The sequence below is a fragment of the Strigops habroptila genome, chromosome 6, assembly GCF_004027225.2.
Source record: "Strigops habroptila isolate Jane chromosome 6, bStrHab1.2.pri, whole genome shotgun sequence".
NCBI classification, from domain to species: Eukaryota; Metazoa; Chordata; class Aves; order Psittaciformes; family Psittacidae; genus Strigops; species Strigops habroptila.
In genome coordinates, this window is record NC_044282.2 from 8,708,987 (window position 1) to 8,736,728 (window position 27,742).

Here is a 27,742-nt window from a genome sequence, read left to right on the forward strand (position 1 = left end):
TTTTTTTTCCCCCTAATTATTGCTTTGGGGTTTGGGTTTTTGTTTACTTGGTTTTTTTTGTTTGGGATTTGGGGTAGCATGAGTGTCCTGGGTTACCAGCTGGACTTAAACCACAACAGTGAGGTTCTTACTTTTTTGGAATTGAAGGCGAAGGCACTCTTTATACTCCTTTTCATACTCCAGTATGAAAGACACTGAAAAACTTCCTTTGGTTAATGCTGGAAGGGCAACCTTTCAGTACAGGTGGAATAGCAAACATAATGATAATTTCTCAGAACATAAACAAACAAATATTTCACTGTATATATAACTAAGCAATTAGGTATACAATTCCTAGAAGAAAAGAGACGTGGAATGAGAAGAAGTAAGTCATTGTAAACTTCATGCTGCTATTACCCTATTTTAATGCTACTTTGCTGGTCTATTTATAGAAAGCAACTGTGAAAATGCACTACCCATTTATCAATCTGCAGATTGTTTTATGAGTCCCAAGTAAAAGAACGTCCTAAGTTTAGTCAGTGAACAAATAAGCAAACCTGCATTTCTTGGGGTCTATCAATTCTGTCAGAATACGTCAAGAAAGGTACTGTGGCTTTCACACTTCTCATACCTCTACCTTTTCAAAAATACATACAATTCTACATCAAGCTGCTTAATTTTTTCCTCAATGTAGACTTCACCTTTAGAAAGCAGATTTAGTACCTCTACCCTTAGCTGATAAATTGTATTCTTCATTTTATTAATTAAAAATGTTCTGGTGGCCATCACATGAGCAAAACTTCTATTAAGTACAGAATCATTTCAAAAAGTTCCGTTTCTTCGTATGCTTTGCCAGTTAACACTATAAACTGAAGGAATAAAAGAACTACAGACAAATTCTCTTCCAGAATCTTTTATTGAAGGGTCATAAATAAGTGAGATATGCCATTGTGACTGCACTGACTGTTTTGTCTTTCCTTTTTATTGAGCGTGTTTCCAGTCTACAAAGGCTCCCTAGATTTCTTTTGAATTTAAACAACTAACAGCTAAATCACATTAAGTTTTGAGGTCTTCCTTTACCCCTTCCTTTCAGTTCTCTCACTTTAGTAACATGTTCTTACAGTAATAGGGTGCAGCTCTTGCAATTCAAGAACATCATTTGTCAAAGACTGCTTCCAGAGCTTAATCATATGTTTTTAAGGAAGAGTTCAAATGGCTGACGTGCCTCACCTCCAGCTAAGGAAGTGTTTGTCAGTTCCTTGTTGAGTGGGTTTTACTACTCTTTAACAAATATTCCTGCAATTTGGTTTCATACTTAGCTCTCCTGAGAAGCTTCAGCGATAGACTATGAACTTGGAAGGATCAAGATTACAATCATTCTGCCTAAATTGGGCATTGATAGGTTAGCTAAGACTAGCTGTGCTCTAGCCTAGGATCTTCTAGAGAACTGGAGATCTGGAAGAAATAGGTATCTCTGAAGCGTGCTTCATTTCACTGTAAGGATGTGAGATATTTGCCCTCACTCAATGTAACTGTTTATCCCCATTGGGTAAAAGGAGTGAGTAAGTCACTTGGGGTGAGATGATTAGCTTTTAGCATTTACTGGGTGAAAGGAAACTCAGTTTAGATGTCTGAAAAGGAAGCAAATGTGGCCACAGCTGACAGGAATATGTTCCAGAAAAAACCTGAATCTAAAATACAAGATTCTTTCTCAAAGCAGTTCTGTGCTATCAGGAGTGAAAGCTTGAAACATAGAATATGTTGATTACAGAAATTAATTTATAAATTTTGACTGTGCAGATGAAGTTGACCTTATTGAACATCAAAGAATTACTGAACCAAAATCTCTAATGCCATTTGTCCTACTGGCACGTCTAAGTTGGCTGCGTATGAACTTCACATTGAAGAATCCTTCCTAATCTGTAATTCAGTCTGACAAATTCAGGGGGTTCTCTTGCCAGTTAGCTCTCTTCCATGAACTTGCCATTAATTTAGCTCTACTAAAGTGTTCCAGAGCTCTACTAAAGCTTCTACAGAAGCTCTACAGCAGGGTACAAATGTATTACTAAGTTTTATTAAAGATAGTAATAAATAACATAACAGCAATTCATTGAAATCCGGGATCCAAACACTGAAAAAGGCAATGATTACTGCTGGCATGATCCCATAGTGTGTTGAAAAATCTAACATTTGTTAAAGACACTAATCTACTGAAAAACAGGCAAGAGCTAGAATATTTCTCTAGCAGATTTTGAACATCAGAGAAAATAAAAACAATGTGAAACAAACAGGGACACAGTCTATCACATATGAGAAGACAAGTCAAAATCATGAATGCTCATTTTCAAATAGTATTAATTCTCTCTTCCTTCTGTTTGCAGGGAACTGCATCATGTAAGCAAAAAAAAGTTTTATAAAGTTGTAACCTAATGAATACTATTATAGCCATGAAAATCTACACCTGTTAAGAACAAACCTATTACCTTTAGGTCTGCAATTTAGATTTTATTCTTTCTTTTTAACTAGCTTTTAATCAATGTTCAGTAACCTGTACTGAAATACCAGCAACTTAATAATGTTGAAAAGCTTTCGGATTTGCAGCTGGTCAGACATCTCCCCTCCTTCCCTTTAGAAAACCACAAATTATGCAAAATCACTGTATTAGTAAAAAGGAACACACATTTGGCTGAAGTTTTGGCATGATATGGGTGCAATGCTCAGATACATTTTTTAGTATAAAAATACTTCTAAAATGATAAAAGTTATAATTTTGACAGGAACTGACAGAAATTGTTAATTAAGATTGTAGGATGATTTGAACTGCCTGCACCATATTCCATATTCATTAGTTTATTTGACACAAGATAGCAGACTCAGTCCAAAACCCAACTAAGAAAACGCCACGAGAAAAATCCCACCTCTGCAACTTTGTACCATCAGAACAGGCACAGCAAAAAATGCCCAAGATGAAATAGAGCTCTGAGAAAAAACTGTTCTTCATGATTAAGGAGGGCTCCCTGAGATGGAAGGTGAGCGTGCTGACAGATTAATGCTAGGGAAGGAAAGCAGACACTCATTCGTATCTCTTCTGCAACAGAGACACACAGCCTAAAAGGCTATTCTTCTACAAGGCGAAATGCAACAACAGCAAGAATATACAAACACAGAGAGAGCCTGCTCCAAGAGTACTAAATCAAGCTGAAAAATAAAATCACAATACACTCCTTCACTTTCCTTGGAAAGTCTTGCAGGGAAAGAAATAGAGAAATAATATTTTCCAAGGCAGATCTAATGTGAAACAGAATCTGACAGATCTGATAAGATACATCAAAGCAAAGCGGAAACTGAATGCAGTTTCTCTGAAAAGTGATGAAAATCTACAGTAGTTTTTAGTACTGGTAGTGTGATCCTCAAAGATATCACCACCAGCTACTGAGCAATTCTGGTCCTATTCCACTCCCTAACCAGTTCTCAGATATGCAATTTTTGCCACAGAAGAAAGAGCTGAGGAGATGATATGAGCACTGAGTCACCAATACTTTGTAATCCAGCACCCAGGCTGAGACCCTGCCCTTAGCAGCAAAAGTCCGGGGGGGGGGGGGGGGGGGGGGATACAGGTTGCTCTGCCTTGAAGCTGTGCTTCCTGTGATTCTCACAACCAACCTCTCCTTGTCAGAGGCTGAATAAGTGGTGCCCAGTACAGGCTTAGATACATTCTCTCTTTAATTGCCTCCCCTTCCCTAAATTCAGTTTTGATGGATCACACCTGTTAGGGGCTGTAAGCAGGTTGAGAGTACTACACTCTCTGCTCTGGCTGTAGGCTACTCCTTGCACACAGGGGTTGTTTCTCTGACTGTCAGGTTGCTTCATACTAGTAGAGTAACCTAAAGAGACCTTAACGTAACTATATCAGGCTTCCTGCTAGGGGCCTTCACCAGTAGATTTACTCTGTCCTTCAGCTCCCTAAAGCAGAGCATTAGCCATTGTACATGTTCCTACACAACTTTTTGTGACTAGTCATGGAAATTGAGACAGGCTATGCTGCCATGGGCTTCAGCTAGCAGAACATGAATGATAGATCACAGCACCTAAGTGGGAGGAAACCTCTATTTTGCATGATGCAGACTGATCAGACCAACTCTGAGAAGTTTGCTATCAATCACATTTGATACTTTCAAATGTCACAGCGGATCACTTGAGAGGATAACTCTAACAGCTTCATCTATATCTTGGCATGCCTTTCTGTTACGGCTTTTCCTATTCCTACTCACATTCTTTGAGGATGTGGGATACAGTTATCTACCAAAGGTAAAGCTGATAAAGTTAGGACATTTTCAAAAAGCAACAGCAAGGAATGTTCTTACAGCATTGGTAATTGCAAGGAACCATAACATGGAAGATTTGAATTTAGATCTTCGGAAAGGGTATCTTGCTTCTACCAGAGATAATGTCTCTTAATCTTTGAAAAGAACAACATGAATAATATTCTACTTTACAATGAAAATAAAGGCACAGCATAGCACTGCTCTTTTGAAAAAATTTTTCCATTGGCAGTACTGCAAGTAGTAAGAATACAGTTGGTTAATAATTTATTGAGCTTTCAGAAAGAAGTCTGAAAACCTCCTGCTAATAACCTTTTGATCTCAAGTTTTGGTAAGAGAGATGTTGTACCGACTACCCTACTGTTTGCCACCATAATTCAAAGAGTTTTAGTACCTGCGCTCACTTGGGGGAAACTCTAGTTTTAATCTGAAACTTGCATCAAATCAATATAATCTGCATTACAATACATGGTCTGATTCAAGTGACAGGATACCTTTTCATCATCTCCCACTGTGGGAAAAAAGGCTGCTTTTGTTTCTGCCAGTGTCAGCTGCTTTATTTCAGCATTGTTTAAGTTACGTAACATTTTCAGTCAGCTCCACCTTCACAACAGAGATAAAGCCAAGGATTTATGTTAAATTACACTATTAACTTTAGAAAGTTTGCATGAAATAAAAGAAAAAAAAAAACACACACAAGCAGACACACAAAAAAAAAAAAAGGGGGGGGAAGAAAAGGGCAGCCAAAACAACCCACATTCAATACTCACATAGTTGACAATGTTCTTACCATGTTTCAACCATGTCTACCTAGATACTTATTGCTCTCCCTTGGATCTAATAGAGAAAAGGAAAGCCTACTGACCAAGCAGCATCCACTTCTATTTCTTTCAGGGAAATAGCAATCCTCTTCCAGACAATTTTGTTGTATGATACTGATGCCTGATATTATTATTTGAAGAATATCAAAACTGCTCTCTGACTACATAATATCTCTAATTCGCCCTCACAGAAAATACAACCATGTAGTAACAAGTTGCTTAAACTTCCTGTTTTGGACTTTGGGGGGGGGTTTGTTGGGTTTGGGTTTTTTTTTTTTTAATATTATGTATTTGCTCAGGATACTATAAAACATCATGTTCTTTCTTACATTTTATGAGAATAATATATTCAACAAGGTGGCTGAAAACCACTAGTAATTAAGACATCAAGATTTTATATGCACTTTGATTTATACATCTCAAAACTTCATAAATTCGAGCAAAAATTATTTCTTCCTCTCAGAGATTCAGAAATAGCCATACAGGGCATTAAACGACATGGCTAAGGTCATCCACAAGGCTCATGGTACAGCCTGACCTAGAGTGCAATTTTCTTTAGTTCTAGCCTACAGTAGAGATGTTAAGAATATTAATGAAAGACATATTAGAGTTATAAAGAGTTATAAAGATTATAATGACTTAAAGAAGGGGAAAGCAATAGTGCCTATAGATCCTTGATATCACAATATAGCCCTGCAATCTTTCTCCTTACAAACAATGCATCTGTAATACCATAGAGAGTTATAACATGCACAGAAAAAATATAACAGCAGTAAGAATAAAGAGAAGAAACTGAAAATACTTAAGAGAAAAATAAGAAAGCTAAAAGAACATTTTATATATGGTAACTTGGGATATTCAGAAATCCAGGCGCAACTACCAGAGGTGTCATCTTAAGAACAAATCCTTCTGTGTAAGACATCACTAGGTGTAGTGTGACTGGAATCAGGACTAAATGCCTCCATTCCTACTAGCATGTAGTGAAGACTAATAGTAGCAGACTTGCTGAGCAAAACAGTTAGTGCTGAGAACCTGATGACGACACATTTGAGAGGTTTTTACTTTCAGCTAGCCCTAATCGTACCCCAAGGCCTGAGTTGGCTTTCATAACAAGAGCACTTGAAGTTTGTTCCTGGGAATCCTGGATTAATTTGATCCAAATGGAATCCAGTTGAAATTCTCATTCTGAACCATAGCTCTGAAGTTGGGACTGAACAGGAGATTAATCTCAAAAGCACACTTCTCATGCAAACTTATTACAAATGCATTATAGATATCTCTTACCTTGTAGAGAAAAATGAGGACAGAAGCTAAATACACTGGCTAGTTCTGACAAAGGATGCTTAAAATAAGGAATAAGAACATGAAATTAGGCAAAGACAAAGGTTAGGTATCAGCATATAACAGCCCTTAGTAGGGAAAAATATTAGGCTATGGTATACCTGAGGGTAGATGTTATCCATTACTTGTCTGTGAACTGGATATTGGAGCATTTTATATAGTACAACAACAACAACAAAACAAACAAAAAAAAAGAACTAATGTCTGAGAATGAAAAGAAAAAAAATCCAAACACTTTGAAAGACTGCTAAATCCTCGTCCTAAAGGAAACTCTTGATTCACCGTCAACAATCATAACTTGGTGATTTACTGTGAAAGAATAACTATATTGCTAGAGAGTTAGAGTAGCTGACTTGTTACCAAATAATATCTTTCATGTTATGAATATCTACAAATCTGTGGAAAAATTATTTTGGAATCAAAGAATGAAACCTCTACAGAGCCCTTTGGGAAAACAGTATAATTAGGCTATGATACTGGTTTTTTTCAATTACCATGCTTATTTTAGTCCTATTTTCCAGCTGGCTGTTCAAAAATATATACAGATCAGGAAAGAACTCATCTCTCTGGATTTCTCTTTTTCTGCTTGCATGAGCAAACCATTTTTCCATTTTAGTTTCCAAAAGGGTGCTAATGGAAACCCATTTTGGGCTAAACAAATGATTAAGGCTAATGGATTGCTAATGCATATTATGAGCAAAATTTTACAAAAGTCAAACTGTCAAATTCACATATCCACGAGCAGGTGGAAGTAGATGTGGAAAGAACATTAACAGTAGAGACTGATTTCTGTGCATGAATCTAAGTGAAGTTACTGTACTTATATATGGGGAAGAAAAGAAAGAACCACTGACAGCTATGAAAACAGAGCACGGCAAAAATGCAGCTTTGTTACACATTTATAATAGTTTAATGCTGTGTAGTGGCGTCCATTTATAAATCTGCATTTATCTACTTTCAGTGAAATGCTGACCAAAAAACTAGTCATATCCTGTTATAAGTATTAGAAAACTGTGAGCAGATCTCATGAGTCTGCATGGAGCTACAAAGATATTCTGCTGATTTGTCTTGGAAGCCAGAATATACAGTTCTTGTTTGCTTCACTTCAGTAGGATGACAGCTAAAGAATCTGTAGGGATTCAAGCACGGTATTTTGCAGAAAAATTATGGACTCACAGACAGCTCTGGGAGGTTTCAATTTAACCAGTTCTGCTCGGCAGTTAAAATTCTCTTTAAATCACTGCTGAAAAAGATTGCCAAAACTTAGAATGGACATTTACAGAAAGGCCACAGGAAGTATTTATCACAGTAGCTTTTAAAAGATACCTGTTGCTTTGTCACTGAAAATTTACATTCATTGCAAAATCACCTCTCAGGAGTAAGCACAAAGATGTTTTGTGCTCACCACTCGTCCATTTTGAAACAGTAATTAACGAAGAAACATAATTGAGACCTTGTGTTAATATCATTGACAGAATAATTCTAAAAAAAAACCCAAATCCCAAGCTACTTTAAAACAAAGTTTTACTCCAAAACTGGACAGGAAAAAAAAAAAAAAAAAAGAAAAGTATTTCTGCACCATTTTCCTTGACAGGAAGTTAGCAGGCACAGTTCTTGATTACACAGAAGCTCTTTAACACTTTGGTTGCATGCTTGATACTTCATGCCCCCTTAGTCAGCTCCTATGAAATTACTAAATGATAACCCATTTTTTTTAATGTAACAGAATTCCCATTGAAAAGTCCACACAGTAAAGTTTGTAATCTAGCAAAGGTGTGTTGGAACTTCTCCAGCTGGTTCAACAGCATGCCTTAAAATATATTCATCACAAACTGAAGAGTATGTGGGTTTTGGCATATGCATGCAATATCCTTTGAACTATCCCATGTTTAACACATCTTTATTTTTATTTCTCACTTCACTGCTGTGGTTAGACAATATGATGAGAGACATTAAAAAGATGAGATTTCTATTATTTTATTGTTTGTGTCATAGATTTAAGTTATTAAGGTGTAGGGGGCTTATATTTAATTTATTAAGCTCTCAAAAAAAAAAAAAGAAAAAAAAACAAACTATTCCAAGCAATTTCTTCAACTATGTGAAGAGAAAAGGAAATGTAGTCTTAATCAGTAACATTGCTGGTTTAGTATTCCCTGTATGGATCATGGATTTGACTCTTTTTTATTCCCATGGTAGTATAAGATCACTCTGCAAATGCAGAAGGACCACTCTTTTAGGGAATGAGAAGCAACTCACTGTATTTGTTAAATCCACTTTTCTTGTCTTCATAAGGTGAGAACTTTCACTGTCTTACTGAAAATGACTTCATGGGCTGGTTTTTATTTAATGTCTCATTCTGGTCACAGTATTTCCCAGAGATGACATTTAGTCCTTCTCGTGCTTAGAGCAATGCATAAATACTAGCTAGGGTTTAGCCAGAATAGACAAAAATATCTGGAGTGTTAGCTAGAAAGGAATGTCTTTGTTTACTTAGGTACAACTGCTCTGAGCATATGCCATATAACCTCTCCACTGCAACAGTCTATTAAGACATGTTGCACAGTTCCAAGACATATCCTGCTTGCCTTTTTTTTTATATAACGATTAGAGGATAATCTTTCCTTCCATTTCGGAAAAATTCTCTCACCACATTACACAAATTGTTATGAGATTTTTATTAAACTCCTTGCATAATATATATGATATCTCATTAGCTCATTTTAGCTCTGACTAATACAGCAGTTTAAAGTGTTTGCTCCTACTTCTCTTTTAAGAGAGTGGCATTTTCTTATAGCATATTCAGTATCCTGTAAGTAATAAGGTACAGGCTTCACCCCAGCTGTATCTTCTATAATAGCTGTCAGCTATTTGGACATATAATCCTATGCTTTTTCAGAAGTCCATATTTGCTCCAGAGAGATCCTTTTCTTTCAGGTTCCTTCACCTCCTGACCTTGAGTCTGCTGCAGTTGTGCCCATCTTACCTTCTTGCTGAGGTTCGTGACACAGTTCCCACAGCAGCATAAAGCTCAACGATTACCAAATATGATTTCATGTGGCTCAAGAATTTCACCTAACTCCCCATTTGAGCAGTCTAACACTCTGCTGTTGTTGAGACAATGTTTCCTGGCAGGATAAAATTATTTTACCTTATTCCTTCTGTGATTTGACACAAATGCCAAAGCCAATCATTTAGTTTTCAAACCCTGTCCTAATTACAGAGTTGGAGAGTTGAGGAAGAGGGTGAAACCCTTCTATGACTACTGGCAGCTTGCTGTGACTAAAGATTTTAAAAAGTAACAGTTTTCTTTCAACAGATGATACCTAGCAACTGGCACAATAATTTTCCTAAAAGCAGAAGACAGTGTTTCCAGACACTGGGCACACTAACACTTTTTGGATAGGTTGGCTCAAATGCAGCCCATTAAAGAAGAGCTATGGTCAGGTTAATTGTACCTTTCTGCTGAGTTTTATGTCACATAAGGAGCTGAAGTCTTGGGAGTTTGGGGTTTTTCCTCTCCTTGTAGGTAAATGATTTTATTGTCAAATTCTGAAACACCTGAAAGGATCAGAGATCTATGAAGCGAGAGGAACAGAAACTTCAACATTGAAGAAGAGAATGGAAATTTTCATATTCCACTTGAATCATATGATGCCTTGCTTTTATTTTAGTCAGATTCCTGAGATTAGTGACTGATGTGACATAAGCACAAGAAAGGGGGAAGGGAGAGAAAGCTGTTGACTTCTTCATATATTCTATTGTAGATATTTCGGAATGAGGACAGAGAAAACAGAAGAGATGAAACTGAATAAAGAGTCTTAAAGAAACACATTCTGGCATGATGGACAATTTGTTTCTTACAGGAGCCACCCAGCTCCTTCCCTAGCTGTCTGGCATATATGATAATCTGCACCTCTGCCAACCTATAGACTAAGAACCCAACTTAAAACTTACAGAATAGCATTTCCACATGCTCCTGTTTAGATCATGTAGCTATCATCTAACTTATGCTCTGTTCTCTGCTGGAGGTGAAATCAAGTCAGGCATAGAATCACTAAAAGTCCTATGAGTCACCCAAGTCCTACTTGAAACAACATAAAGACAAAACTCGTCCCAGTTTAATGACAGGAATTTTGGTAAGAAAATGCAGACCAGAATGCACATTAGTGGTAAATTTATGTATGTATGTGGCTCATTAATTGCAATGGTTCCACTTCTATGTCATGCCAGTGGAAGATTAAGCTCGTAACATTTAACATTTCTATCCTGTTTTCATAAATCACTTCAAAATAAATAAATAAACAAAGATAAAAAAAAAAACTGTCAACAAAAACAGTGATGCTGCATCAGAATGTTTACAAATTCCTCAGATGACAAAACCTGAAGCTAGGGTTCTGTGTGCTGCTCAGCAACATTGCACAAGGTTTTATGTCAAAAGTTCACTATCCTGCAACCCCTCCCCACTCCAAGCTTTGGAATCACTGGACAAGCATATTAAAATATACTGATAAATTAAGCAGCCTTGTCAAATGTTTCCATGCCCGAATACTCTGTCTGTAGAACCGAACTATCACCTTCCTGAACCAGGACATGACAACCATTCTAGGTACATTGCTCAAAACTAAACTGCTGTTCCACTGTCAAACTGAATTATGACATGATCAATTTTTCTTCTTTTTTTTTTTTAAACTGTTTTCTTTTCCTTAGTGTTGTTTACAACTCCTTTCAGTCTCATACAATCTCAAAACACAGTTAACAAACTGCATGCCTCTTCAAGAGCATTAACAGCAGTGTTGGTAGAGATCCTGTTCTGTCCCTAGGTTCCAGTTGGTGCAGGAGAATGGAAGGACTGATGAAATCTGTACTGGCTCTTCAACTGGCAAGTTGCACGTACAGTGCTGGGACCACTCGTCCCTAGACCAGCTGGCAAATACAGAATGGGAAGAGAAGTAGAGCTTTACTCCCACAAAAATACCAAAGTTTCAAAATCTTTCTACATTCAGCACTGCAACGAAAACAAAATCTTAAAACAAAGTAAGGCAACGATGCTGAACAGCAAATATTGTCTTCAGATCTGAACACGTTTTTGAGACCTGGCAGACCAAGCCTCAAATTAAGCACAGCAGAGACATTAACCTGAGTTTCATCTCCTATGGAGGTGTTTCAACACCAGCTATCCCAGGAAGACATATCTGAGTAAGATAGTGTGGGTTTTTGTATCTGGTTCACTTTCCAAATTTCACCCAAACTATTCTGATGAATTCTGATGAAGCACTGTCTTTTCCGGGAAAACACTGTGACAGAAAATGGCTGTACAGATTTATTGCTGGTACTACCAAACCACAATTTATTGCCTAGTCACATTGCAGGAAATTCACAACTGGCTTGGATGACACCATATACTAGACCTTTCTGTCATCAGAGCTAAAATATCCCAGAGAATCTGGGCCACTAAATTAAACTCAGAGTGACAAAAGTGCTATAAGAACTCACTGGCAACCAATCTACCTTTAAATAAACTGAGACATATAACTGCCAATCTGGACAATGTTCATTCAGATAGCCTGGTACTTTTCATTCCTAGCCTAGTACTCTGACAAGGGACTAACAATGTCTTAATGAATACTTTTCCCCCAGGTGCAGCAAACTGCATTATTAGTTTTGCAGCTGATCATGAGACATACTGACACCATTAATGGCAGTTCCAAAATGCCTTCAAAATGTGACTTGAAGGCCCTTTTTTTCTGTTTTTTTAACCAATCCATACTGTGTCATTTCCACTCTTAAGGTACCTGAAGAGGCTGATTACAATTTTTTGTTACTTACTGGGGACTAGGTTTAATCTCACTATTTAGTGAACAGGTTGAAATTTCTTTTCATAAAAATGCCAATATGTGTTGATGAGAATGATACCCCAGAAGTCAGTGATGACTTGATATAATTAGCTGCTTGGCAACCCTGGGCAAGTCACAGGCTTCTAAGTCATGAACAGGAAGAAACATAACTGATGTATGGCTGGAGTTCGGGAGCATGCTGCCCTTTTCAAAATCAGTAGACCTAGAAAGGCAAACATGAATCAGAGAAAGAATAATGTAGTGCTCAGCAGTGCTTAAAATAAAATAAGAATAAACACAAACAACTTTTCATAAGGAAGTCCACAAGTTTGGCCATGTGGCAATAATGGAAACAGGGAAGAAAAGTTCTCCAGACTGCAGCTGAATAAAATGTAGTGACTGCACTGAGATGCTGAATCTCAAATCACTGTGAACTGACTGACCCTCCTCAACTACTTTCTCCGAACCATCCTCCACTCTCTCTAGAGGAGGTGAAGGCATTTAAACAGGGTGGAGGCAGGAGGGAGTACAATCAGGAAGAAGAAATCTCAATACTTGCTCCCATATGTATCCCAATACACGATGCTGACCATTTGGCATGCATAACGACAGCCTTTCTCCACACCATGTCAGTCTGTCTGGCTGAATCGCTCTCAACACGTGCAGCTCTACCTACACACCTTCAGTATTTTCCTGAAGGTCCCCTCTGGTCCCCTCTGGCCTGGGATGACCACCACTCCTGAGGAGACCTCCAGCCTCAGCCCTCCTTCACATTTCCTTACGGCTGGACCTTCTCCATGGCACTATTTTATTATGAAATATACTGCAAAGGATGTTTCACCTATCTATATTTAGAGGTTGAGATATTAAAGATTTTCTGTCTAAGAGAAGTTTTCTCCCTCTGTGAAAAAATACCCCTTAGTAAAATGACATTGAACTTCACAGCTGAAGAATTCAGAGATAGTTTTGCTGTTTATACATGCTACAAACAGAAATATTTCGAAACTAGGCATAGCATGAGGATTTTGAATGTGATCTTCTTGTATGTATTATTTTTTGTTGTATTTTTAATAAGGAATCCCCAAACAGCAGTTCTAAACGCTGACCGATTTAAGTGATATTGGAAATACAACTCTATCTCTTTTATTGGAGCTGCCTACAAAACAAAAGGGGATTAACAGAATTGGGAGATGGGGAACAGAGTATGATTTTATCTACGCAGCTGAAGGAAGAATCACTGTGGGAATAAACAAAAGATTAGCAAAATATTAGTTGCTAGGATGAAAGGCTTTCCATAAACTTTCTACTGATGTGTGTTCTACTGAGAAGCATTTTCAAATGTTGCTTAAGGTAGTTTAAAGATAGGCTTTATACTGAACAGACAATGATTTTCTTTGTTTACCTTACTAACAGCAACAGTATTCATTCCTAAAAGTTGCTGTACAAAAATTACAGAGATTACTGAGCAATACATTCCATTAAACAATGCACTGAAAGTGATGCACAAGGGCTTTCATAGGTAATAGAGTCATGGTGAAATGTGCATCATCTGACTTCAAACCTTGATAAATAATTTGGTAATATCTAAACTAGAAACTCTGTGCTACCTGTGGTGAGTGGAAACAAATAGATTTATCCTGTGGCCGATTTATCTCAACCTAAGACAGCTGTCTGAACTGGACAGACACTTGCAGAGAATAACTCACTTTCTCCAACTCCATTACAGCTGTAAGTAGTTTTATTTTGATGGGCTATTTTTAAATATGTAGCCCCATTTCACATGTCACCTTCTAGGGAAAGGGAGCTTTTATTTTTTCTTGGTCCTCTCTCCACAAAATCGTTTTAACAGGGCATTCTTCCGAATGCAGACATCATCTTGAATGACATGAAATTGTCTGCCCAACAGTCCCTATGAGGTATAGACTTAGAAGTCTGATGACTAAAATGTCATTGGTTTTACCTGTTTCGCTTTCAATCCTAGCAGTTTTCAGTTCATTCCAGGAGGAAAAAACAAGGTGAGCAGAGGATGAGTTGCCTTCTTTTATCTCTTTTCTTTATATTTTACTTGCATATATGATTATGTTACATATTTTAAAAGAGTGCATATTTTCTAGACTACAAGGGCCTGTCTTCTCAGTGCAACAGTTTCAGCAAAAGGTAAATGCAGTGCAATCTGTATGCTGATTGCATACTTCCAGAAAAACCAGTTCAAGGGCTGCGAAGAGAAAGAACATTATTCATCTCTACCAAGTCAATGCCAATTAGTGCCAACGGTAACAAACTACAAACTGGATTAAGAACCAATCATATATTCACAATGTTGCCTTTTAATAAACTCTTCTGTGAACAACTGATAGGAAATGTTTTTATGTTGGTGCATCTAATGGCCCTTTTGTATACAGTAGAACATCAACAAATTAGTCAACTAACGAAACATCATTACACTACATCATAAAAACAAAATGAAAGACATACATAAAAATTGACAGTGTTGTTATTCCTAATTGATGGTGCTGTATGTAACTTTGACAAGCATGTTGACATCACAGCAAACTCTTCATTCACAATACAGTCATCTCAAATATCTTAACAGATTGCTGCAGTTTAAGAACTCTTACCTTAATTACGTTCTCTAACTTGAATGCTAGCATTCATATTTAGGCACAGTTACTCTACAAACTCATCCATTCCTCATTTGTGAGCAATTTTTTATTTAAACTTGCACATGAAATTGAGGTATTTACAATACAATTATTGAAATGACCCATCTCTTTTCCCTTGCAAAAATATTTGTTTTGAGGTGGAGTCTGATTTTGCTTTGAGGCACTTGATAGACATAAGCTCCTATGAAAGAAGAAAAGAACAATACCCTTTTCCCAGTCATCAGAATATGTGCTTCCTTATAGGTCATTAGTCTTGTCAGACTCAGAATTCATATCACTTTTACTCTTCCGACACAATTTCTTGGGCATCTGGATGTAGTTAATTACATATCAGAGAAGTTAAATGAAATTATGAAAATGGAAGCTTTTATCTTATGTTCCCACACTGCTCCAGAACACTACTGAGGTCTTCACAATACTGTGCATTTCTTCCCCTTTTTACTGCAGAAATAACTTCTTTAAACTGACTTGTATTTGCTAACAGCTCTTAGAACACAAAACCAACCATACTATGATTTCTGAGGAACTAAAAAGGCATTTCACTCCTCTCACCGTTACCTCCATACCTGTGGGATGCTTTTCTTCCCTGCCACAGACTGCCAGCTAGATTTACCATCCAGTTTGGCCAGAGCTTCAAACATGGTCCTTCTCCCTGATGCCCTACTGCTTCTGCATATCTCCACAGCATTTCTCTCCACATTAACTGAGAAAATAGCTCCTGCCTCCTGCCTGTTCACCTCCGCCCTGGAAAGGGACTATTCAGGCTTATGGGCATGGCCCTAAAGGCTCAATGGTCTGCATGCCAGGCACCTCAGTGACCAGCTCCAGGATTGACACTGGGAAGTTGAACAGAAGGAAAACAACTACCCCCAGTAACAACAGGCAGAAGAGATATATATAATTCCTGCCCTTCCTGATCCTCAGCTTGACAACTTTCCCATACCAGCTCTTGAAAGCCTAACAGCAGCAGATTCCTAAAGATTAAAATTGGTTTGTTCATGTCCTCAATGTTAAATCATGTCAACATTTTCTTTTACGAAGCTCTATATTCATATAGTCACTATTCAGCTGCAAAAATGTAGATCTGGGTAATACAGCCTAAAAATAAAAGTCACCACATAACCTAAACCGTATCTGCTTAAATCAGTAAGGGTTTCTCTTCTTCGAAACAACATTTGAAGTCTCCCATAGTGTGAACAACTGCTTTTTCTATTAGAAGAAGATCATTTTACTATTCTCTCTTCAAAATGGGATGTGGGCATGTGGACTCCACACAGCACCCACATTAAAATAGCGCATGTTGGCTTCAAAGGAGCTATTATGCAGTCTATAAGTTCAATGATCTGCAAAGCAATAAAGAGCTCCTTCTGTAGCCCTCATGGCCTATTGAGTAAATAGTAAGCATTTAAGAAAACTCCATAATTACATATTTACACATTGGAGCCATTATGGGTGATCTAAAAAATAGTACATGTATTTTTCTAAAAAAATTCCTTAATTACATTTTTTACATGATTACAACTCCTTTATAGCCACTAAGGACTACCAGCTACAGAATATAGAGGCTGAAAAGCTCACAATTACAGGCTGTGTTTATATGTGATTACAAAACAAGACGTCAGCTAAATATTTTAGATATTTAATATTTTAAATTAAATACAGTTAAAATTAAAAAAAGAAAAAAAAGAAGATAGAAAGGGGTCATTCTGAAATTCTCTGCTATAAACGATCAAGAAAGGTAAGATGAATACCTGCATCTACCATTCCACAATTCAGATGTGTGTCAAATATTGAGGCTTTAGCTAAAGTTTGGTAAATTAAGTGGCTCAATGTTTTTAGCTAAGTCAACAGGGAACTCCAGTGGTTGTATCGTTAGAGATCTGTGTCTTGGACTCACTTCTCCATCTGTGAGGTACATTCCTAAGCCCAGAGCTATATCTGCTCTACTCTGGCCGATCACAAACTTTGGCTGCAAAACCAGTCTGATTAATCCCTGTCTTACACAGAAGTTTAAATCTGAAGTTTTAAGAGATCGTATCATATGGATGGAACATGCCCTGAAACTGAATTTGTATCAGCTTGAAATAGTGGTCCATGAGTAAAACATGCAGTAAAAAAAGAAGAGCATCCGTTAAGGATGGGACCAACAATGCATTTTTCATACGTGAAAGCCAAACAGGGCAGATCATCAATTTAGTTGATTGACATCACTCACATGCCTTCAAAGAACCATTTGAAAACAATTTGAAAAAATTGCTTCCTCTACATGCTTGTACACTGCACACTATAAAAGTGACAGAATATTGAGAGTTGAGAATAAAGTGGCATTTCAGTTCCTTTCTTCATATTTCGTATTCTAATTAAACCGTATCATTGCTCATATTATTAAAATAACAACGAAAGCCTGTTTACTAGCTGAAGTGAACACTTCACTTTTCAAGGAACTCAGAAAAACGCTTAAGAATACATCAAGAAAACGCTACTAGAACAACAACTGTGGTTTGGGATCAAAGACGTCCTTTCAGCTTGCAAGTACTACCCCACAGAGTGGGGAGAATGCATTTTATTGAAGAATTCTGCATAATCTTCATGTGAATAAAGAAAAAAATATTTCCCCATTTTTTTTGTCCCAACAAATAACTGCCAAATTATGGGTCAATTTGTGTTACAGTAATTCGGGTACTTTGAGGGATCACAATGTACTTCTACCTAAACTCCCAGAACTATATATCTTTTGGAATTGCTTAGGAATACTCGCAGGTCACAGGTTACAAACAGTGTGTTCAACCTGTTTGTACTGCTCCTCTGCAACATCATGATAGCCTTAATACTTTTGCCATAAGTCTATGCAGACCAATTAAAGTAACAACATTCAAATGAACACCTACTTAGGTATTATGTAGGTGAAGCTTCACATTAATTTAAGACATTGACCAGTAACATTTGCATGCCACATGCTGAGAGGACTAAACTCGCAGACAGTAGTGATGTTTAATGCACAACACAGATGCATTTGTCTACAGTCATATCAGATTCTGTGTCATATCTACCACATGCCATTAAGTAACAGAAACACTGTAGCAACCATGGATAATCTATAATAACCTGACAACACAGACTGATGGAAAACGTAGAATTCTAGCCAGGACATTGGTGCTTAACAACAAAATTGTCTGCCATTGAGTAGCACTGTCAGTTGTACATCACTGCTTGATAAATGCACAGAAGGAGGAATAAAATGACATTGGTATTGAAATGCAATTTCACAAGGATCTCTGCTTAAATTGGTGTCTAGCATGGGTGTAGTAGGTCATATTATCTTGACAGCAATTTTTTAAATACATCATGTATTTTCCAAAGGTCATTTTTATAATTAATAAGGATATTCTCTTTCAGTGTATCTTTATTTGCCCAGCACTTCTAGCAGTTTAGATGCCTATGCAGACAATAGTAGCACACAAGACAGCAAAGACGTCTATGTGTGTCGGATGTGTTATTTAAGCATTTAACTCTTAGTGAAATCCGCATTAGGTCGGCACCTAAATACCTTTAAAAACTGACTCTCTGTGGGAAAGTTCTCCTTCTTACTCAACGGGTCTGTTCTGCTTAAGTGTTCAGCACCATGACTGCTCTCTCTTGCAACAAACTCTGGCACTCTGCACCACAGTTCAGTCCCATGAATCCTGGAAAGGCGTCTGTCTTTACTCTCTCTTTTTCATCATCCTGCCATTTTCTGTAGTCTCTTTACTATACTCCTCCAGTACACTCATTCTAGCATGAGCTAGATGCCACTTGGTGCCCTTTGCAGGTAGGAATCAACTGCAACCAGCCCATCCTGGTTCCCAGCAGCTAACTGGCCACAAGGCAGGCCACAACTTTCCATTGGAAAATGCTAAAGAAATACCACTGCAGAACTAGGCTGCAGCTTCCTATTACATTCCATGCACACCAGAGCAATCCGTAATCAATCGAGATGAAAATGAAAACTGCACTTTAGGCCTATGAAACCTCCTGAGTTAACACAGACAGCACAAACTGGAGTTTTTCATTCCTGAGTCAACAGAACTGCTTACTAAATCTGATCTATTATAAACATGCAAATATGAAGGTACTGAGCACATGATTCATCTTGAGGACCTTTTAGCACTATTAACAGTTCATGGGGAGAATCTCAGTCCCCAGTCCCAGGAATGCTGGTAGCTGGTTAAAAATAAATACATACATACATACATACATACATACATACATAACTGCTTTCCTTGTAAATTGTATATTTATGAGAGGCAAAAAGATGATATAAAATGGAACTTATTATGTCATTTTCAGAGAATTCCTTTTCAAATTAGAACTGCACAAAATTCCAGCATAGGAAGGCCAGAAGTAACATATAGGAGAGGTTACATACTTTGATTTATTACAATTACTTCAGAAGGTGGTTTGACTGCCAACAAATTGACGTTCTTGATCAGTTCATGTTATTACAATGAGTTCCCTCTTCCATCATCAGTTACATCATATGTCTAGATGATTTACATGAAATGAACACAGCGGACAAATTTACACACTCATTAGCTGAAGGATCATGCTTGTAGATGCCCAACACAGCCTGTTTCCATTACCAAGTGCTGGATCCAAAGTTCAGTAAAGACTCAAACACACTGCTTGACACGTGTGCACACACCCACAAACAGACCATTGCTCTAGTTCAGCTTCAAATCATACTAAATTGAACAAGAATTCCTGTGGGCTGCTTGCAAGAGACTATGGTCTATTCAGAAAATTGGCTTTTCACTGTTATCCACCTTAGAACAGTTGCTTTCCTCTAACAGAAAATTATTTCTCTCATACAAAGACTTTATGTTTCCTTTTTCTCACTGGAATAACAAGCCAAAGGAAACACAGACACAGATTATTTATCTAAACTGTAAATATATGAATCAAGAAAGTGACAAAGCAAAACTGAAGAGTAAGTAATGTCAGCATATAAAGCCATACCTTGCATATCCTGTCCTTGCTTTCTTATTCTACATAATATATGATGATTATCATGTGTTCACAATTAGTCCCAAAAAACAGGCTGACATTAAAATACCCTGGAGTGGAATTATTTTCACAGATGTTAGGAGCAGCTAGTAACTACGTTAGTTAAATTAGGTTTAGCTGTACTTTAGATAAACTCATTTGCTTTTCATGCACATTCTACAGGTGATCCCACAGAGAAGCACAAAACCACCATCCATCCCTCCCTCCCTCCATCCCTTCCTCCTTCCATCCATCCATCCATCCATCCAAGTTTAAATGAAGAATATTCTTCTTAGCAGATCACCCTCATGAATTATCATACAAAGGATAGATTATAAATGGCGCCAGTTGAAAGCAAAATATTACAAAAGCCTCATTAAACTTAAAACATAAGAGTTTGATACAGAATTCCCATGATAGCCATTTACTTTGGAATGTACAAATTAGTTGCATATGGAAACTAGCATAAGAATATACTTGATATTATAATTACACTTTATAGTCACTTTCTAAAACATAATGCCCCACATGGAAAATCTAACACTCGGAAAGCTCCAAACATCACATTTTCAAATTCCAACTTTATTATCGGTCAAAACATACAAATGTATATATTTTAATTAAAATATCAATCACATTATACTGAGAAACTACCATTTCATATGTTGTCAGAGTCACCTTTCTCCTGGACCTTGATCTTAAAATATCAGTGACAAAATCCATACTTGCCCCTTTTCCTCTCTCATTCTGTCTGTTCCTAATCTTAACCTTTTTATCACCTTCATTTGGGAGAAAAACAAGCAAACAAACAAACAACATATTCACACACACTATCAGTCTTCCATCTTACTCTAAGCATCGCCTTCTCGGTAATTAACTTTTCTGGCTCATTTGTTCTTAATGCTCCAGATTACTCAAGGTCTGGAGATCTTATTTTAATTAAGGATAGACAACTAAGGTGCTAACCTGGTCCATTTCTGGCAATCGGTTGGTCTGATGGAAAAGCCATGCCTTTTGAGAAGATGCAGTTATGGGAATGTGATGGGATTGCATAGTGCTAGCTATGATACACACTTGAGAAAGGGTGACGAAGCCACCTACCTTCAAGACTCATACAAAAGTAGTTATCCAGGCAAGACAGAAGACACAGACCTTATCCCTCAGGAAGCCAAAGGAAATAGTTTATAAAATGGGGATAACCTTTAACGTCCCTGCCACATTTCGGCTCCTTTGTGAGGTACAAATGGCACCCTGGGGCAAGCCAGCTTCTTTGTGCAGCTATACTTTCAGATGACCAGGTCACACAGAGGGGCCCAGGCCAGGGAACGATATCTGAGCAGCTCACAAGCCCTGAAGATCACAATACACAGGAGTTGCACATGCCAGTGCCACAGTATCAAAGTGATGTATGATCATGATAAAAGTGAAATTCTTTATCAGTGAAACGCTGAGTTGCAGAGCAACTTGCTAAACCACAAGATTCGCATTTGAGGAAAAATCCTTTGCCTTTGGTATTCTTCATGGAGAAGCTCTCCAAAAACTGAACAGCTTCCTAAGAATACCAGTCACCAGAGTTTGCTGTCTGCTCTCCATTTTATGTTCTTTCCCAGTAATGGTGGGTGTGAGATAGTCATTAGTTGGAGCAGGTAGACTGGCCTCTCTCCACCCTTTCCATTAATCTTGCTACAAAACAATGAAGAAATTTATATTACCCTGAACATAATCCTTTTTTCCAGTGTCTCTTTGCATGTTACTGCTAAAAAGAGAAAATCATAGTATCTGTTCCTGTCTGTAGTATGTGAGGACACAGGACAACAAATCTTCCATTATAAGACTGCTCAAAGATTTTATTTCAGTCTTTTTTTTAGTCCAGCGATAAGAACATCACCACAGAGTAGTAACAGCACAAGAGACAATGATCAGACCTGCCCCAGGAGAAAACAAAACAAAACAAAACCAAACAAAACAAAGCAAAACAAAAACCACACCATGCTATCTGGCTTCAGGTAAGAAAAGATGAACATAGAATCATAAATTCATAGAATCATAAAATAGTTTGGGTCGGAAGAGACCCCCTGAGATCCCCTAGTCCAACACCCCTGCAACAAGCAGAGACATCTTCACCTAGATCAGGTTGCTCAGAACCACATCCAGCCTGGCCTTGAATGTCTCCAGGGATGGTGCATCTATCACCTCTCTGAGCAACCTGTTCCAGAATTTTACCACCCTCATTGTAAGAAAACTTCTTCCTCATGCCCAGCCTGAATCTCCCCTTTTCTAGTTTAAAAACATTACCCCTCATCCTATCGCAACAGGCCCTGCTAAAAAGTCCCCATGTTTAAGTGACTAAAAAGATAAGACAATGTGGAAGAACAGTTTTAAAATAATTTGAAAGAACAAGCACAGAAGATGTGAGCCTGAAAAACAGATGAAAATCCAACAGTAGCACACAAGAATTAGGAAACAAAGGAACAAAGTATTAAAGAATAAGAGAGACTGAAAATCAGAAAGCTTTGCAGCTAATTTACCAGAAGCAAATAAACCAGGTGACATTCTACACAGCTAAAAGCTTCTGGGAAAAACAAATAAACAGACAAACACAAGTGAACGAAAAAGAACAGATGAACAGCACCAGCTTGGTTTAGAAATTTCACAAAATGTCCCTGAAATTGTAAACACCAGAGTATAATAGGTATTTTTATGAAGCTACGCAGGCCAGCCCGAAGGCTATTAGTACATTAATAAAAAGATCACCAACTTTCTAAGGAAGTCATCCAATTCTTGTTTAAGTTTCCATTCTAAGAAAAACAGTAAACAAATCTGCAAACGGTTGATGCCCAGGAGGATGATATGAAGGCAAAAGGCTGTGAAAGTAAATCTTTTATAAAACAGAAAGCTTGAGCTAGGTGTAATGTTAATCCAGTTTGTACAGAGGAGTTCTGCATAATTTTGATTGCCTCTTTCTTGGCAGATAAAGAACCAATCTGCTTGGAACAAGCCAGCTAGGATAGTCAGGGGAGGTAATTAATGAAAAGCAAAAAGACAGAAAGGGGGCAGAATCATCCATTCTTGTAGCACAAAACAAACTGTCAGTGTGAAAATGCTCAAGTATTAAATTTGAAAGAAAAATATTACAGCCTGGCTGATATCCATAAGGGTAAAGAGGGGTGGGCACGGAGGAAATATCATCATAAGCTGATGAAAGAGCTTGTGTTGAAGGTGTGACATAGGCAATCTGGCACTGAGGTAATACTAACAAGTCAGAGCAGAAATCATGAGCCAGGTTCTGCAAAACCAACAAATAAAGTATGCAATGGATTCATATCAAAGTTTACTCTGTCTTTTTTGGTTTGTCTCTGATATTGGAACTTCCCAGCTCCATATGTGCTCACAGGTATGTGTTTCTATGCATCTATATGCCTACATGTATGTGTTACGCTATTAATTACACTCTGTACAGAGCAAAGTGAGTTTCACCAGCTGATGCCCTTAGTTTACAAGTCTTACTATTTATGCCACTCAAAACCATCGAAAAGGTGAATTCTGATTCACCTATACAGTTGATATTACATCCCTGAAAACTTGCTGGCAATATGTATGTCCCACCTACCACTAGTGGTCAATCTGTACTTACAGTAACAGCCCTCTCCGGCTATTAATTATGAGCACTTTCAATAGTACTGATGAACATGTGGGCTTCATTATGTTTCTTAATTACAAGCTTTCTGGATGCAGGTGAAGAAATTTGGAAAATGAGATACACAGAAAATATTATATTAAATGAAAATCCAGACTGCACACATTATGAAGCCAGGACATGCACATGTAAAGAAAATTCAACATCTTGTTCATGTTCTTATTCATTACATTCCATTTAGTTAATTAATTTCATTATAATCCTTCCAGGGGGCCTCAGGAGTGCTCAAGACAAACCATGCCTACTACCCAAAGCAGGTCAGTAGAAAATTCTGTGCCAGGGCACTCATGTATCTTTGAACATTATCATAATTTTGGGGAAAAAATGCATGGATTCAGAAGGCTGTGGGTCCCACTGAGATCCTGAGAGCACCAAGCAGTAGGCTTGGTGCAAAAGACACCCCAATTCCTACATCATCAAGGCTTTCAACTGGTAGTATCTCACTTCTGTGAAAAGTGCGGGCTTCTGATGGATTTTGCCACCATGTCAGAATTTCTGAAGGATTTAAGAATTGCTGTTGTGCTCAGAAACCAAAAGAAGTGGTGATATCCTACCAACGATACCTGGAATACTTTCCTCTCCATTTTTATCGCTAGCAGTGCTTCAGGATTAGTGATTGTATGAGGCAGGAGCTGGTAGTATCCACATTCCAATTAGCCTAATTTCAAACCACTACATTTTACAGTGTTGCTTTGGAAATGAAGCCTTAAACAGAGAGCTGATTACAGCAGCTGCTATATAAGCTCCTATATAAGAAAGAGTGTAGAAATAGTGGTGTTTTTGTAGTGCATAAAATCCAAGTCAGATCTCAGGACCTGGCATAAGGCAAATGCAGAACATGACAGTAAATGAGCCAAAGAGCATATGGCATGTATGGAAGACAGCAGAAGGGTACAGACAGTCAAGACACTTGAGTGAATCAGACAGCTATAACCCTGGTCAGCACAGCCGACTGCAGCCTGAGTCTACCTGCTGGTAAACCAGCAACAGCCTCCATAGTTTTACAGAAAGATATGGAAGAGGCTGACTTAAAAATAATTGGTGCAGTGAAATAACTCCTTCCCTGTGCACATGAGCTGTAAGAGCTTGTGTTGTTTATTAGCAGAGGTGGGGCAAGAGCAGAAGTTATGTGTGCAGCAGGGTAGGCCCATCAGAGGTCAGCACACAGGCACCAACCATTAACTTGCAATACTTTATTGCAGAGAAGCAGGCTGACTTCTAGATAAAGCCTACACCTTTCTAGGTCACTTGGCCAAAGTCTGCTGTGCCATGTATCTCAAAGTCTCTACTGAGAACAGCTGACAGCCTAATAACAGTGTTTCTCCAGCTACTGATTCACTGATTTACCTTTTTTTCTCTTCCCCCCTCCCCCCCCCCCGTATATCTACCTTATTTTGCACATCTACTGAGCACATACACCATCGTAAATGGATTGTACGACGTCTAGCTGATGCTCGGTCAGAGCACTGAAATGAAGGTAACAGTAAGAAAAGCAACATCCAGTAAAGGGCCCTTCTGGCCCCTGCTCTGGGTCACGCTCAGCAGGGCATTAAGACAGATAGAGCAGAGCCATGGCACTGCTGGGTGCAGGGCCATTCGTGGGGACCCTGCGGAGATTGTGCTCCACAAGTTTTCAGGTCAAAAGCAGCAACGTTCTGCTCTGTGGTCCTCCCGCCCCTAGCAGCAGCAGCAGTCAACCCCAATTTAGCTGTGAGCACCTAAGCTCCCAGCAAAAATCGGGTACTTTTAACAGATATATGAAGGCTGACAACAACAAAGCTGCAGAAAACACAAGTTACCGTGAAATTATTACCAAATCCTTGCCAGGATTACCACAAACTGCCATTAGTATTCAGTGTAATTGATGAGAAGTAGTATTTGCAGAACAGCAGCAAAACAGACCCCCAAAGGAATGGCAATCCCCTGGCTAGAAACTCAGCTAGTTTAAATCCATGAGCTCCAGGATTTGATCCGTTATCTAATCTATCTGTCTACAAAGTACCTACTTTTTAGATAGAAACTCATCAACAGACATGTTCTTTGAATGCTTTCTGATTGTTACCCTAAGGCTTATTCTACATTCACTTCTGAATTTTTAACTTTTTAATTCAATGCATCCTGTGCCACCCGCTGCCTTCCCTTTTATCCCTGCTGAGAGAAAAAAGCCTGAATTAGTCATAGGCCTTCAGTGAAGAGTAGATTTCTACCCTCTTTATCATCAGTGATTCTCAATAAAAACTGCGAAGCTGTAGTTCTTAACGTTTTTCATAAGATACAAAATGCTTTTTAACTTCTATGAACTACAGTCCCATAAACAGAACTGTAAACTCCACAGGAACAAATTCCTGATGTTGCAAACGAGCATCATATGCTTTTCTTGCAGTATAGTATTCCTTTTACTTTCTTTCAGAGTTGAATAAAATCCACATATTACACCCAGAATCTAGCTAATGCCCTCATATAGGTTCTGGAAAATCACTTTGGCCCAATATTTTTGCAGGGGAACAATTTCATGGATCCCATTTAAAGTAAATTTGTGGTTTGGATTCTACAAATGTTGTATCCAAAATTCAAAGTACAGTGAACAGGAGCTGTTGCTACAAACCCCTGCGAAATTATGCCCTGGTGTATTTCAGGTTATACAATTTAAACTGAGCTACCTGAAAGCAGTGGCCATTTCTGAAAACATGGTTCTCATCCTCCTAAAACATCTTCCTAGTGCTTACAAGAATATCGACCAAAAAAATGGGTACCAGAAACCCAAAGGGATGAGTGTTTTTAAATATGCAGCATATGCTACAGTGCATCAGCTGATACCATAACCGGCTTGTGTTTCTGAACCACTTGAGATCTTCAGCTACTCTCAGCTACAAGTGAAGGACCTGTGTTAACCACCTCTACTTGCCCCAAAAGCTGTCCCTGTCCTGTCCTTGCTCCTCCCTTTCCCTCATGCTAAGGTCCCACACTCTGCTCTATTTCCCCCACATCCCCCCTGCTCCCACTGTTCTCTTTTCTTTCCTTCCTACCTGGGAAGTCCTTCAAAGGATGAATGATATTTAATTATGCTGGGAACACTGAGATGGAGAGCACTGCCCTGAGGGGCTACCAGAAAACCAGCATCAAACTTAATGCCAGGCCTTGTTTTACTCAGCCATTTAACCTACCAATTAATTATACAGTAAATAAAGACTATTTCCATGGGGAGCCAAAGTGCAATCCTGACAATCTTGCTGGCAACCACACATACCCAGATCAGGGACAATCACATTATGACAAACTTTGTGATTAATGAATTTATGATATTCAGACAGTGTCACAGCTGCAGTATTGCCTGTGGCCATTGCTCTGTATTTCCATTGCCGCTTAAACCCCTGCGTGACTCATGAAGGTGACTGTGACTACAGACCTTGTGCCCGTTGATGACATTTTGGACTCAGGATCTTCTTCACCCAGAATCCAGACCAATCACTTCAACAGCAAGACTCAACTACCTTTGCGTGGCTACTGTGCTGCTGGGTGGGTATCCTATACAATGTCAGGGCTCCTACGAAAACAGCACCCCCAGGGACCAGGTAACAGCTTCACCACCCAACTTTACTTATCGATACTAGTGAAGAGCCAGGCACAGGGGCATCCCGCACCATATGCCCCACCACGACCACCAGGGACACATCCACCATGACTCAGCTTGCCCTCAGCAGCATTAAAGCACTTTCCCCCTCTGACTCAGAAACTGTTACAGAGAATAACAAATACTTGCCATGTCACAGAGGTCCATTAAGAGAACTTGATGGCCTGATGGCCAGTATTTTAGCAAATCTAGTGTCCTTCCTCTTTCTTTAGTGCAACCAGTGTTTTTGCAGTCAAGGATGGATAGAACAAACCATGTGAAGTCCTCTGATAAGGTGTACAATAAGTCACACAGAGGTATTTTCAATTTGAGTAGGAATGATGCATCCTTTCTAAACTCATTATCCAAGACTTTATGATGTAAAATCACATAGTGATTTTATTAATCACACTGTCAGGATAATCAACAGAGGAACTACCAGAATACATTACA

At 38.3% G+C, this 27,742-nt stretch overlaps 1 protein-coding gene across 3 annotated transcripts in view; it reads right to left on the reverse strand.

Moving 5' to 3' along the window:
• NKAIN2 (sodium/potassium transporting ATPase interacting 2) overlaps positions 1–27,742 on the reverse strand; it is a 538,764-nt gene that overhangs the window by 485,400 nt on the left and 25,622 nt on the right. The window lies entirely within an intron of this gene.